Genomic DNA, 14,476 nt, shown 5'->3' on the forward strand with positions numbered 1-14,476 from the left:
GAACTGCTGACCTTTTGGTTAGCAGCTAAGCTCTTAACCACTGTACCACTGTAAAACTCAGGGAAACTGAAGCCAGACAAGATGACCAAGAGACAATGTATCTTCTCCTGAGAGGATTCACCTAATAGTGCCAATATTGTCCTCTGATTACACATTTAGATTTGTGCTTGCTACTCAGTTTTTATATTAATCACCTGTAACGTTTACTTGCATGTAAATAGTTCTTGATAAAATAATGAAATATTTGAGGAAAAAGGAAAAGAGTTCAACTGGTCTTCGTAATTGCAAATTGTTCAAATCATGACCTGCTATTACTCATTTTGTTTAACGCTAGTGTCAGGAAGAGGAGAAATGAATGTAATGCCAAAAAGAGGAACTAAATCAAGGTTTATATAGCTTGGCCTCCCTTAGAAGTAGAATAAGTAAAGTCGGAGCAAATAGAAAGAAAATGCTTATAGTAAGTACAAAGCAAATGGAGAGACTGACTTTCACGAACTATGTGCCTGAACTACTAACAAAGGTAATTTTTTCCTCTAAATTATTTAATTAAAACTGTAAAACATAAAATTATTTATATATAGAATTTTAAAAGTACATGACTTTAAACTCCAACTTAGTTTTAAAATTATAAAATTTTAACTTATATTTTGCTAGATAAACTAGAAATAGATAACATTTTAAGAGTTTATTTATAATTGGTAACATTTGCTTATAATGCTTCAACTATGAACTTTGCAGGAGAAAATGGAAATGAAACGACTGGTATATAAGATTTCAAAATATTATTTTCTTTTTAGTGTGTGAAGTGGTTACAAATGTTGCCAAAGTTTACAGAGAATTTTGGCATGACTACGTTTATTTCAGTTTAAGCAATACATGTGTTTCTGAAAAATATGTTGAAGATAAATACTTATTATATATACAAAAGAAATATTAATATACGTAAGAAGTACTATCTATCATCTATATATCCATCTATCCAATTAGAAAAAAGAGTACCAGACAGGAAAGATATTTTACAGATTGTACTTTTTTGTAAATATGTATGTTTTATAAAATTGTGAAAATTATATTTTCTTAAAGTAAGGCATAAATAGATTTAAATTTGAAAATTTAATGAATGAGGCATTTATTTCTCATTCTTTACCTCCATAAATACACTTGCAATTTCACACTCACTTTTTTTTTATCATGCTGCATCCTGCCCCTTGAAGAAGGAGAAATAAGTCATTCAAAAAAAAAAAAAACTTAAATAAAGGTATCACTTGAGTTAGACACGAGTGCCATGAAACACAAATTATTTGGATTAGTATTTATATAGTCGACTTTCTTTTTGTTCAGAGCATGATAAATTATATACTAAATAAATTAGCATAGCATTTTATAATTTTTTAAGGATAAAAATGAATAAATATTTAATTATAAATGTTTGCTTCTTTGTATTTTTAATATGAGTCAATATCAAAAATGAAAGCAAGTACAATAAGAAAGGCTCTCTCGAATTCATATAATATTAATGGAATTTGTGAAATACTATAAAACAATTTATATTATTAAAGAATTATATAGTATGCAGAGCAAAAGAAAGGGAACTGTTTGTCAGTTAGTGTCTACTGTAAACAAGGAGAGCACAGAGCTTTATAAAATGATTTGGTATCTCAGAACTTAAATTTTTTTTTTCTCTCTGGACATCATGAAAATTTCCATTAGCACACCTTTCATTTGAAAATCAAATTGTCAGAATTTTTAAAAAATAGAAAATAAGTTGTTTAGAAAGTATGATTAGAATGTGAGTTTGTTCAGCTCAGCTAAAGATATACTTAGTCGCTTCAATTACACGAGGCAGATAAGAAGATGGAATATAAGCCTCAGAGATTTTCCTGATTTTTCACGTCACTAAATAATTTGACTTAAACCAAAAAACCCAAAGCAATTTGGCTTACTCAGTTTATATATTTATTTTCTTGTTCATAATAAAGTTCATTTAAAGGTGTAAAAGATTTCAATAGATATTACTTGTTGAAGAAATAATCATTAAAAAACAAAACAACAAACAAAAGCCTCTATAGGTTGTGGAACGGACCAAAAATACCATTTCATAACATTACATGGAGAAGCTTAGATGACATTTTAGATTGAAATTTACAAATATTTTCTATTGGTTTGCTTATTACTCTCACCCAGTCATAAACTTTAAAAAATTTTTGTATTTGCATAAAACTGGTAAAATTCAAATGGCACTTTTGCTATTTCTGAGAAGAATGTTATGAGACATACAGCAAAAAAGATGGTAATGAGGGTGAGTCACATGGCATATTAGGAAGATAAATTACAGTGTGGAAACAGGAGAAAAAATTTAAATGTATGTGGAAAGTATAAAATAGAAGTGTAATAAAATAATGTATCTGAAAAACGAAGAGTTTCTGAATGAAACCTGCTATGAGCGGCCTAGCACAAAGACTGCTACTTCTGATCAAGGTATGCTTTAAAAATCTTTGGAAATAATTTCCAAAATGGGAGCTGTTGATTAACATCCTCCCCAAATTGTCTTCTAGTGAGATTAGTGTGCTTCTCCCCACCTCAGACTAGAAGTAACAAAGCTATTCTTCCAGTTAGAGTGGGCATGTTCAAGTGCCCCAAACAACTCTGTCTACCATAGTGTCCAAGCCAACACTAACCAAAACTTCACGTCATGAGATCCTGTAAGACATAGGAGCTGCTTGAAAATTCTGGAAAGACAAGAGCTATTAAATTTCTCTATGGTGGGATGGGGGCAGGGATCAAATTCAGCTCCCTACTCACCAAGTCCAGCATCAAGTTATTTGGTGGCTCCTTCTTCATTATTTGGGTTGTTCTTGAATGCTGAAACTTGCAATTTCAGGAAAAAAAATTGTGAAGCAATTTTTAGTCTCTGTGGTCTATTTGAAGATGCTGCCTCTCAGTGCTCAATTGCACCTGGTCCCTGCTGTAAGTCAGCCATCTCAGAGATCCAGGTGTCTGACATATGCAGAGCTGGCCACCCTCTTTTCCTACCAGACCTCGAGAATCCGGCTGTCAGGAATTAGGCTATTTGCTTCCTCATCAACCTTCATAGGTTGTTTCTTCTCACAGAATCTAGTTTAATATCCTCTAAAAATTTATAGACTTTCAAAAACAAAAGTTCACTTAATTCCCTAGTGGTTAATGAAAGCTCAAACTTAACTATTTCATTTTAATCCTGATTTTACAATTTTTTTTCACAAATGAGATTGTGGCTCAGAAAAGTTAAAAAAAATTATGCATGAATAGTAAGTAGAGGGCATGAAATTTTAAACTAGGTTCCTGCTATGTATGAGACTAAGAATTCAAAGTTGAATAGTACACAGTCATTGTTCTTAAGGACCATTTTGTCCAAAACCTTCATTATGGAGATGAGGAGATGAAGGCCTGTCTTTTTCAAGTGCAAACAGTAGCCATAAGCAGATGTGCCTACATTCCATATAATGGGGTCCTTGTCTATTAAATCAGAGCTTGTTAACATTGATATGGAAAATGTCAGAATTGTGGACTAGTTGGGAAATGTAAAAGGAAGCCCTTGAGAAGTCCCTCAGTAGTGCAAAGGTTAAAGTGCTCAGATCCTAACCAAAAGGTTGGAGGTTCGAATCCATCCAGAAAGAAGAAAGTCCTAGTGATTTACTTCCAAAAAATCAGCCGTTCCAAACACTGCTCTGCTCTGACACACATGGGGCCTCCAAGAGTTGGAATCCACTTGACAGTAACTGGTAGTAAGAGGTCAAGCAGAAATTCTAGAGAATCACAATAAACAGACAGCTACAAATATGCACGAGCCATTTGTGTGTGTCCAAACAGCTTGAAAGATTTAAGGCTGGGAACCGGTAGAGTCACGGAGAAACCCATACCAAGTTAAATATTTCTCCGGATGGTAATATCTTATTTTCCTATGTTTTAAATGTCTTTTGCTACTCGTGGTTTGATTGTAACCTTAGAAGTAGGACTGTTATAAAGGGTAAGTAAATTTCATAGTTAATCATTCCTCTTAAAGATCTATTTGACACCTACAATATATTTTTTATAAACAAATAATAAGTCAGAGAAATGGTAGTATCTAATTCATATTTGTTCATGCAAATATTCTCAACAACCTGCCTTTGAATACTCTTTAAGAAAACGAACACTCTTACAGGCTGGGAGCCTCTGGAGTGGTGTAGACAGAAAAATTCCACACTGCTCCCAACACAGGCTAAGATTCCTTCTGGGAGTAACAAGAGCAACTGCCCTAGGACTAGAGTGAGGAGAGTGAGGCACAAAACTTAAGGAGGCATCAAAAAACTCAGTAATCAAGATAAATAATATTTTAATACCATATTAAAAAAAATCTAAGTTTATGCAAAAAAAATTGACAATAAGCAAAATAGCAAAAGATCAGTAAGAGTCAGTACTAAGTCATATCAGAGCCCTGGGCAAAAGGAAAAAAAATCAATAATACTGATCTGAGAGCTGGGGAGGAAAGGGAGTTTTATTTTACTAGTAAGATAAAAAAAAAAAAAGTAAGATAGATTTTAATAATTAGGCAGCCATATCTCCAGGAATATTATAAAAAAGATAGCAAGATAGAAACAGTTATTCAGTCAGCCAGCCTCATCTTTTTGACATTTTTAAAGCTCCTGACTAAATGTGTGGCCTGAAGGTTGTGAGGTGGAGATACTACTTTGGAAATAGTGGTAAAGGCAAATGCTTAAAAGCCTTCATGCACTAGAAATTTCTCTCCGCAAATACTTTTCTGGCACCATAAAGAAGTTAGAGTTGGTAAAATACAAAATATGGATAAGTTTAATAGAATCGCAATTCAATAAACCCTTGAGTTAGCCCCCTGGAGTAGGTATTGGAAGACTTTGTGTAGGTCCAATGGCACAGTAAGAAGTACAGCACGGAACTATATCAACTGTGGCATAGCAAGGAATTGACTTTTGTAGAAAAATTATTTTTTGATATCTTAAATAATGTGATGTTTGACCATGTGGTTGTGGTAGCTTCCCTTTGCCTGGTTAACTTCTATTCATTCTCCAGTTCTTGGTTTAAGTACTAATTTCTCAAGTAAATTGTTTTTGACACATCAGAATAGATTAGATCTCACATTATATATTTTCATTGGACCAAGTATTTAGCATTAATAAATATTAAGTGTATCAGTCAGGGAAAACAGGAACCATGCTAGGTAATTCAAGGAGAATGTATTTAATAGAGGAAATTAGTTATAAAGTGGTGAAAGGGTTGAAAGAGCAATAATTATAAGGTGAGGTAACCCAGAGATTAGTAATTGCAAGAAGTACATTTCACTCCTCAGATAGGAAGAGAAAAAGAGCAGGTGGTATTACCAGAGACAAAGACTGTACTTGTTACTTCCGTGAATGCCTAGTAATACAATTAAGAGGTGATTTTTTTGTTGGCCTAAGCTGTGACTGCTGAAGGGTCAGTCACTTTCAGAGATACCAATATAAGAAAAAGAGAGAGGAAGACTCATGACTTCTCTCCTCCTATCCTGCAGTCTTGTACCAATGCCTCTTCTTGGCTAAGCCGAACTGAAAATCATTGGCAAAGGATTCTGAGAAATACGATTTGTAGGGGTCTCTAATTTCCTGTGATAAAGCACAGGGCATGGAAGAAAGGAATTGAGCTGAGGCAAATAATCAATGTTAGTATATTAAATAATTATTTATAAATTAATGTCATTATTAGTGTACGGTAATGCCAGTCTCTCTAGGCAGTTTATAATTTTCATGAGTCAGGAATATACCTGCTTTATTCACTAATGTATTCTCAGCACATTTCATATTGCCCAGCTCATAGGAGAGTTTGAATGAATGAAAATATGTTTGAATGACTCTTCACTCCCACTATACTTTCAAGGGTCATGGTCTCAACTGTAGAGTTAGCTATATGCCTCTTTAATGCAAGTGTGAATAGGAGCTCTGTGATATACCAGGAGATACCAAAGCTTCCATGTGAAGACAGTGGGAGGCAGAGATGACAGAGTGGAAGGACGTACATTAGTAAATGACAGAGTTTCAGAGCTTAGAAAAATCTTGTTCTGTTTGAGCCTTAAATGTTCCACCCATTTCATCCTCACTCCTGAAAGGCCACACCCCATCATGAACATTAGCTCGGGGTGTTTTTGTAAGAAGTGAGAAGGCTGGCATCATATGAATAATGGCCACTGTAGCTCAATATTTATAACTAAAATTAAGGAATAATCTTTTTAATGTCTGTTGCAAAATGATATTTAGTGGGCATAGTACCTTTTTGTCAGGGCAGAATCGTTCTTCTCTCCTTTTATGATATCATCTAAATCTCTATGCCAAAGGATGGGCCAAGGACATAAGGTTTCAAAACCTAGGGGTGCTTTTCTGCCCCCTCCTTCTCTATATAATCATGTATATAATTATATGTATGTTAGGACACTTGAAGTTGTTCCACAGCTCACTGATGGTCTCCTTAGTTTTCTCAGCCTTTTTTTCCCTCTGTGTTTAACGTTGAAAAGTTTCTGTTGCTGTGTCTTTAAATCCACTAATCTTTTCTTCTGCAGTGTCTAATCTGCAGTTAATTCTAGCTAGTATATTTTTAAATTTTATTTGATTTTCAAAAAGGTAAAGAAATTTAGAGCATTATTATTATTTTTTTTTCTTTTCCTAATTGTTGCTGATCACCAGTGGAAAAACAAATTATCAGAGAGGGGATGCAAAACGAAAAACAAATAACTCCAACGGTGACAATAAAGCAGTAGAAAATAATCACACCGTCACCAGCATTGCTTAATTAGCTTGAAGGATAAAGGAATGTCAAGTCTGTTTGTCTAGCCTGTTGGTGTTTCCTGATTGCTAACCGCTCCAGTGATCAGTATTTATATTATTATTTTTCATCATTGTATTTTCTTCTCCAGAAGTTAGATTCGTGTCTTTTTAAGTATCTTTATTCATATCTCCCCTTGACATGATTATGGCTTCCTCTACCTTCTTGAACACATGAGGTGCAGTTACAATAGTTGCTTAATTTACTTTTTACTAACATCTTTGTCATTTATTAGTTTGTTTCTAGTCATTGATTTTTCTCCTCATTATTGGTCATATTTTTCCATTTCTTTGCATGCCTGGTGATTTTGAATTGTATACAAATGTACATTGTTGGGTGTTAGAGTTTTTTGTACTCGTTTAAATATTTTTGAGCATCATTTTTGGAATGCAGTTAAGTTACTTGGAAAAAGTTTGGTTCTTTCATGGCTAGCTTTTAAGATTTTCTAGGTGGGACCACAGCAGTTCTTAGTCCAGTGCTAATTTTTCCCCATTACTGAGACAATATCCTTTAGATATTGGTGCCCTGTGTGTTACAAGTTTTCTCCTCTCTGGCTCTTGGGAACATGAACTATTCCCAGTTCTGTGTGATGTCTGGAAATTGTTCCACCTGCTCCTTTTCATTAGCTCTTTGCCCAGCCTCAGGTAGTGTGCTTACACGCATGCTCTGATCACTACTCAGGTGGGGACTCTAGGGGAATCCTCTGCAGATCTCAGGAGCATTCTCTTTTTGAGGCTCTCTCCTTTCTTGAGTCAGAATTGACTCAACAGCAACGGGTTTTTTTTTTTTTTTTTTTTGGTTCTCCTCTCTGGTATTCTGCCTCATGAACTCTAGCTGCTTTGGCCTCTCTAAATTCTCATCTCTCTCTTCTCAATTCAGAGAGAGGTTTGGTCTCTCTTTGGGTTCTCTCTCCCTGTGCTGCAACTTGGAAATTCTCTCTAGGCAGAAAGCCGAAGCAATTATAGGATTTACCTAGTTTACTTCCCTTTTCTCCGAAATCACTGTTCTGCACTGCCTAGTTTTCAATGTCTGAAAATTTTTTTCAAATATTTTATTCAACTTTTTAGTTAAGGTATGAGGATCATGTTACCCTACTTTGGCTGTTAGCAGAAGTCCTTGATGTTTTTCACCAAACTAAAACCATTGCACAAATTCCTCCGAAAGGTCGTTCTTTTCATTCATTGTTTAATTTAGGTACACTTGGAGATATCCAGGTATTACTGCACACCATCATTTGATAAGGTTTTAATACAATTTTTTTTTTTTTGAGAAAATGATTACAAGATCTATATTTATATTTAAATTACTCAACTTTCTACATTGGGAAAGAATGACAAATCTGCCAGGAATTTAATATTTGTTGAAGTCTGAAATGCTTACCAAATGGGCAGGGATGTGAACGAAATTTTAAAGTCCAGTAAAGACAATCAATTAAGATTTTACTATTTTTTTTATTAACTAATTACATCTTTCCATTTACACTATCTGACATGAGAGTTGTTTATTCACTAGAATTTCATCCATTAAAAACAGAAACCTTTAAATTATGAAAATTTATATGATGATATTAAGAGATAGGTATATTTGTCCTGCTGAATGAAGGAAAAGTTCCACTGTAACAAATTTTCATGTTAAAAAAAAAAAAAAGCATTCTTAGGAAACAGAGAAAAATCAAGTTGGAGAATTAAAATTTGAAAAGCTGATATCAGATGAAAGTGTTTTGCATTCAGATTAGTGTTAGAAGAAACGTATTTTGAATTTAACAAAGATTAACAATTTCCTTTTAAAGGAAATTCAAACTTTCTCACACATTTATGCATTTCCATATGTTACTGACATATGGAATGCTATATAGAACTTGCATGATTTTTAAAGACCAGTGAAAGATATTGTGGTTTGAATACAATTATGCTTAGAATTTATAATTCTTAAAACCTTAAATACTGATTTCATGTTATCAACTGCACTCATCTAAAAGTAGCACATGCAAAAATTAATGTGCTTTGAGTCAAGAAAAAGCCATGTACCATGAAGGCATTCTCGTTTTTTATAAACAAATATAATGTGAGTTTGAGTCACATTCATATGTCTTCCAATCACCCTTATTGTATCTCTGAATGCTCATACAAAAACTCAAAAACTCTTCTCATAAATTTTTAAGTGCTAGTTTCACTTCCAGTTAACACAGTATTAAAATAGTATTCCCTTAACTACACATTCTACAAGAAAAGTAATAATGTGACAACAATAAAAATAAAACATTCTCTAAACATGTAGATGCCATGCTTCTTGTCGTTGCTCTTAGTGGAGGAGCCTTTCATTAATATTCTTAGTCATGTGATATATAACCATGTGACTGAAGTGGCTAGGTCGTCAGAAGCAGGAATGTGAGTGTGGATTTTTTTTTTAGGCCGTTGCATCATAGCTCCAGTGACTCCAAACGAAAATTCACAGATAAAGATGCCCAGTCTCATTATTTCTACTTAATATTATATTGGAGGTCTCAGCCAGTCCAATCCAGTTTACACCCTGACTTCTAATAAAGTATTTAATTTTTTATTATAAAGTAATTCACGCATATCCTAGAAAATTGTGAAAATAGAGAGAAGTTGAAAAAGGTCATTCATGGTTCTACCACCCAAAGAAGAGGAGCTTTAACAAAAGTAAGGTTTTCTGATTAACACTGAGCAATTTTAAATAAGAAACACAAGAGTAGTCACAAAACTATAAAAGTAAGTAAAGTATAACCCAAAGGAAATTTCAGATTAAGTGTGAAAAATGCCTTGATTTGTTGGAGTGTGCCATTATTTGGATTTCAAAGACCAACAGGAACAAACTTCTGAATTCTAGAATTAATTTACTTGGAAGAGAATCAAGCTAAGGAAGAAGAGGATGTTGTATTTGTTAATTTCTCCTTGTACTTCTGTCAGTCATTTTACTGTATGTATTGAGGCTATGTTATTTAGTACAAACAAGGTTAAACTTGCTATATCTTTCTGATTAGTCTTTTATTCCATGCCATAGAAATTTCAGTTTGAATATGTATTTAATTTACCGTTTATAGATGCTCAGCAACTTTAACCTCCTTTTGAGTGATACAAGGAACTTAACATTTTAATTTTAGTCCCGTCCTCTCCTAACTTTCATGCTTTCCTTACAAGTATTTTGATTAAACCTTGGTTTTTTTCATCCCACAAATCAGATATTATTGCTATTGATTTATTTAGACAATGTTTGTTTAGATTTAACCTCTTGTTAACTATTTTTGTGCCCATTCATTTTTACCCTCTCAGATCCTCCTTCTCTAGATAAGTTTCTTCTTAATTCCTTTAGTGAAGGTCTCTTGGTAATAAACTCAGTTTTTGTTTGTCTGAAAAGTGTTTTTATTTTATGCTCATTCTTGAAAGGTTTTTTCACCTTCTCTCCTCAAGCCTTTGACACTCTCTCGTCCAGCTCCGCTCACAGTTGAATATCTTGCTTTCCACTTCAGTGAAGTAACGGAAGTAACCAGAAGAGAAGATCCAGAGATTCCCAATATCACCTCTACCCACATACCATCTATATTCTGATGTCCTGGCTGAAACGTCAGGTGAACTCACTATGTCTTATCTAAAGTCTATCTTTCCACTTGTGCGTTAGACCGTGTCTTAGTCATCTAGTGCTGCTATAACAGAAATACCACAAGTCAATGGCTTTAACAAAGAGAAGTTTATTTCCTCACAGCAGAGTAGGCTAAACATCCAAATTCAGGGCATTGGCTCCAGGGGAAGCTTTCTCTCTCTGTCAGCTCCAGAGGAAGGTCTTTGTCCTCAATCTTCCCCTGGTTGAAGAGCTTCTCAGGTGCAGGAACCCCAGGTCCAATGGATGTGCTCTGCTCCTGGTGTTGCTTTCTTGGTGGTATGAGGTCCTCCTGTCTCTCTGCTCCCTCCTTTCTTTTATATCTCAGGAGATTGCCTCAAGACACAATCCAATCTTGTAGGTTGAGTCCTGCAACTGCCGGGCCCAACCTCCCTAATTAACATCGTAGAGGCAGGATTTACAACAAATAGGGAAATCATACAATGCTGGGAGTCAGGGCCCAGCCAAATTGACACACGCATTTTTGGGGGGACAGAATTCAATCCATGACAGACCCTGTATCCTTTTGTCTACTCTTCCAGAAACTCTTCCCTCTCCTGCATCATTAACTGTTTCCTTTCTACTGGACTTTGCCATCATCATACAGCATACTATTATTTCTCACACATTTTTCTGAAGTTCTTTCCCCTTACTTACATGGGCAGGTACCACAGCATTTCCCTGTGGTAAAGCTCCTTGAAATGATTACTATTCAGCTTCCACTTCTCTCAATCATTTTATAAAATCATAATTTTCGGTTTGTTTTTCTCTGTTTTATTTTCAGTTGGAAAATGTAAAAGAAGTGATGATGGTTGATTTTTATCACGTATCATACCCGAATCTTACAATATTACTTTATTGGTTATCACAGCGATCATGGCATTTTAATTTGTAAGGGACGTGAGAAGTTTTGCCTGCTCTAGAACCATCTCATTCTACTGGATGTCATGGGTGTTTCTGACATCAGGTCCGCTTGGGGTGGCTTTAGTCTGACACCTGGACCTACATTAAGTCAAAGTACATAACTTGATTTACTGAGAATATCTCAAATTGAGGATACATTAGATCTCCTGGATCACTTAATAATTCAAAACTTTCCCAAGTGTGGGAGAAAAAAGGTAGGGAGATTATTATAAGGGTATAGTTTTAATTTTTATTATTTTCTTGTTTGCTACATTTAGCCAAGTGCTACGATCCTATGTAATCTCAGCAGCTCCCCTGCCAATTTCATTTAACATGGTTCCATGTATAGCTGTATAAACTTTTGAGCCATGCTTTGTGCATACCCAGACTTAACCTAAATACCCCAAAATATATTCATGCTGTTTTTGTGCTGGGGCACAAAGAGAAAAACTCTTTCCTAATACCTGAGCCAGAGTGCTGGTGGCACAGTGGTTAAGAACTTGGCTGTTAACAAAAAGGTTGGCAGTCTGAATGCACCATCTGCTCCTTGGAAACCCTATGAGGCAGTTCTACTCTGTCTTATAGGGTCAGTATAAATCGAAATTGATTTGATGAAAAAAAAATTTTTTTGTAAATACTTCAGCATCAGTTAATCAGTAAATATTTACAAAACATCAGGCTGAGGAAGAGTGGCTGGAAACCCTTTAACTGCAATCTTCTCTGGGACTTCTTCCCTTCTCCTCATAATCACGGGATAAACTTTATAATTAGAGCCATGGTAATACGTTTGCAGAAAGGGTAGTGATAGGGTTGGGTTTCCTCTTTTCTCTGGCTTTTCCAGGTTCCATTCCAATTGCCAGGAGCCCACAGTTCCCTGATAGGAACATCAATCATGCACACACAAAAAAGGGCGATGTGTAGAATTCAGTTTGGCAAGACCTCTCTTCAAAGTCTTGATTTAGACCAGTGATTTCGGTTTACCAAACCTGTTTTCTCCATCTACCTCCCGCTGGGAAACCCTGGACGGATGCTTGTCTCTTTCACGTGGCAATTCATTGATTGACACAAAGAGTAGGCATCACTGTTTGATATTACATATTTAACAAAGAATTCTCCTAAAACATTGTCATCTTTAGTGGGAATGCGATTTCAATTCCCAGAAGACCACAGGTAATACAGTTAACCAACTGCTTCAGCACTGCATAGTGTAATCATTATCAGCTTTTCATCCTGGAATGAGAATCATTACCTTACATATCTTATGCTCAGCTAACTGCATTTTCCCAAAAGTCTGTTATGGTAACCACTCTGTATTGATTAGGTTAGTCTAATCTGCTGTATCAAAAAAGATCTGATGATACACAGGTGCAAATGAGACAGAAGTTTCTTTCTCATATTGGTAGTCCAAAGATAGGCAGGTTGTCTGGGGATAGGGGGAGACAGCTTTGCTCCAGAAGGTTAACCGGGAACTTTGGTTGGTGGGTTGACTCTGCTATTTAAAATGTATTCTGACTCTAGTCCAAGGCAGTTGTTCCAGTGGTTATCATCCAGACAGTGAGGAATTGAAAAGAGGAAATTCAGTGCAGGTGTTGCTTATCTTTAAGGAGATAACCTGAAAGTTGCATGCATCACCTTCCTTCACATTCTTTTGAACTCAACTGAGTCATATGGCCATACCTAGCTACAAGCTGATCCTTGGAAACCCTATAGGGGGCAGTTCTACTCCATCCTACAGGGTCTCTATGAGTTGGAATCCACTCGACCACGATGGATAGCTGCAAAAGAGGCTGGGGAACATTGTTTTTAGCTAAACAACCATGTACCCAGCTAAAACTCAGGACATTCTATAAAAGGAAGAAGGGAGGAATAAATACTGGGTGACAATCAGTGGTCTATGCTACAGTCATTCCTTGCTTGTTTGTTTATCATTGATAGTTAAGATTTTTTTTTTTTTTTACTATTAGTAACAGAAATATGCTTGAGCTGGCTTAAACAAAAATAGGGAATTTATTATAAAGATGCAGGAAACTCAACAGCAAGAATTCAGCTAGACCTCAGGAAGATACTAGAAAGTGGAACTGGAAATTTTCAGGACTCTTTGTTTCTGTCTGTATTTCCGATACACTTTCTCTGTAGCTTGGCTCTCTGTGGTCCTCGGGGCACATAATAGCATCCAGAGAGCCCCTGGGTTACCTGTGACAATTCCAGCTGCATGTAGAACTCACCTGACTTTTCTGAATTCTGATTGCCAGTTTCTGGTTGGAGGAATATGATTGGTCCAGCTATGGTCAAGTGCCTTCCTCTGGTCCAGTTGATTGTGGCCAAGGGCATAGGGGTCATATAGTGCAGCTATGGCTGATAGGGCCTAACAATGTATGGGAGTACCATTCTGAAAAATAGGGAGGGGCTCCCTAAAAGATGTCCACTATCTCCAGCGTCATTAGTATTCTTCGAAGCCTATCACTTCCAATATGAACCTTTTGTTTCCAGCTCTTCTAGTTTACTGCGACAGCATGTGTTCATAAAGACCAGCTAAATTCATCCCAAATTCTCATTGGTTGGGAATTGTAAAGAAAATGGAGAATTCCTTGGGCTTCTAAAGATTTACATTTTTGGTTAACTGTGTGGACTATCTTTTCATCACAGAAAATCACTGGTACTTGAGAAAGAAAAAGAGCAGCCCCAAGAGCTGTTCAGCTGATAACTGGCCTTGCACAAACAGCTAAGTCGCAGTGTTCTCCCGCTTAGCCTAAACAGCACCAGCATCTCACACGGTCAGTCTGTGACCAAGATAGAGACAAATACAAAACCACTTTTTAATAGTGTCTCAAGGAGAACTGAACCTTGTGCAAGCCACAAAAATGACCAACTAGCTCCCTCCCCTAGCTAATATAAGCAACCGCTGCTTATTTACCAACTGCAGCTTTACACTCTGTTTTTCCTGCTTCCTGAAAATTAATGTATTTGATCACCTAATTATCCCTACTTTTTGATACAGTCCAATCTAGAACAAATCCTTATTTCCTTGAACCCCCCCGAAAGTCAGCTAACACAAGCCCAAATTCTATAACAAGTCTCACTTTTGCCAGTTACCATCCAGTTGATTGCA

The 14,476-nt window shown here is 35.8% G+C and overlaps 1 protein-coding gene across 1 annotated transcript in view; it reads left to right on the forward strand.

Moving 5' to 3' along the window:
• Positions 1-432: 432 nt before the first annotated feature.
• Positions 433-14,476, forward strand: part of TFEC (transcription factor EC) — a 205,354-nt gene continuing 191,310 nt past the window's right edge. The window contains exon 1 of the mRNA XM_049893992.1: positions 433-520. The gene's annotated coding sequence lies outside the window, so the exon portion shown is untranslated. The remainder of the gene's footprint in view (positions 521-14,476) is intronic.

Source organism: Elephas maximus, chromosome 8 (assembly GCF_024166365.1).
Source record: "Elephas maximus indicus isolate mEleMax1 chromosome 8, mEleMax1 primary haplotype, whole genome shotgun sequence".
Classification (NCBI taxonomy): domain Eukaryota; kingdom Metazoa; phylum Chordata; class Mammalia; order Proboscidea; family Elephantidae; genus Elephas; species Elephas maximus.